This window comes from Budorcas taxicolor, chromosome 17 (assembly GCF_023091745.1).
Source record: "Budorcas taxicolor isolate Tak-1 chromosome 17, Takin1.1, whole genome shotgun sequence".
NCBI classification, from domain to species: domain Eukaryota; kingdom Metazoa; phylum Chordata; class Mammalia; order Artiodactyla; family Bovidae; genus Budorcas; species Budorcas taxicolor.
Window position 1 is genome coordinate 24,617,990 of NC_068926.1, and position 1,407 is coordinate 24,619,396.

At 40.3% G+C, this 1,407-nt stretch overlaps 1 pseudogene; it reads left to right on the forward strand.

Moving 5' to 3' along the window:
* The first annotated feature begins 202 nt into the window (after nucleotides 1–202).
* Nucleotides 203–879, forward strand: LOC128062018 (uncharacterized; annotated as a pseudogene).
* Nucleotides 880–1,407: the final 528 nt, after the last annotated feature.

A 1,407-nucleotide genomic window follows, 5' to 3' on the forward strand; every position in this document is an offset into this window, starting at 1 on the left:
CATCCCCGTGGAAAAGAAATGCAAAAAAGCAAAATGGCTGTCTGGGGAGGCCTTACAAATAGCTGTGAAAAGAAGAGAAGTGAAAAGCAAAGGAGAAAAGGAAAGATACAAGCATCTGAGTGCAGAGTTCCAAAGAATAGCAAGAATAGATAACAAAGCCTTCCACAATGATCAATGCAAGGAAATAGAGGAAAACAACAGAATGGGAAAGACTAAATATCTCTTCAAGAAAATTAGAGATACCAAGGGAACATTTCATGCAAAGATGGGCTCGATAAAGGACAGAAATGGTATGGACCTAACAGAAGCAGAAGATGTTAAGAAGAGGTGGCAAGAATACACAGAAAAACTACAAAAAAGATCTTCATGACCAAGATAATCACGATGGTGTGATCTCTCACCTAGGGCCAGACATCCTGGAATGTGAAGTCAAGTGGGCCTTAGAAAGCATCACTACGAACAAAGTTAGTGGAGGTAATGGAATTCCAGTAAAGCTATTTCAAATCCTGAAAGATGATGCTGTGAAAGTGCTGCACTCAATATGCCAGCAAATTTGGAAAACTCAGCAGTGGTACAGGACTGGAAAAGGTCAGTTTTCATTCCAATCCCAAAGAAAGGCAATGCCAAAGAATGTTCAAACTACCACACAATTACACTCATCTCACACACTAGTAATGTAATGCTCAAAATTCTCCAAGCCAAGCTTCAGCAGAACATGAACCGTAAACTTCCAGATATTCAATCTAGTTTTAGAAAGGGCAGAGGAACCAGAGATCAAATTTCCAACATCTACTGGATCATGGAAAAAGCAAGAGAGTTCCAGAAAAACATCTATTCTGCTTTATTGACTATGCCAAAGCCTTTGACTGTATGGATCACAATAAACTGTGGAAAATTCTGAAAGAGATGGGAATACCAGACCACCTGACCTGCCTCTTGAGAAATCTGAATGCAGGTCAGGAAGCAACAGTTAGAACTGGACATGGAACAACAGAGTGGTTCCAAGTAGGAAAAGGAGTACATCAAGGCTGTATATTGTCACCCTGCTTATTTAACTTATATGCAGATTACATCATGAGAAACACTGGGCTGGAAGAAGCACAAGCTGGAATCAAGATTGCTGGGAGAAATATCAATAACCTCAGATATGCAGATGACACCATCCTTATGGCAGGAAGTGAAAAGGAACTAAAAAGCCTCTTGATGAGAGTGAAAGAGGAGAGTGAACAAGTTGGCTTAAAGCTCAACATTCAGAAAACCAAGATCACAGCACCTGGTCCCATCACTTCATGGCAAATAGATGGGAAAACAGTGGAAACAGTGTCAGACTTTATTTTTTGAGGCTCCAAAATCAGTGCAGATGGTGATTGCAGCCATGAAATTAAAAGACACTTACTCCTTGGAAGT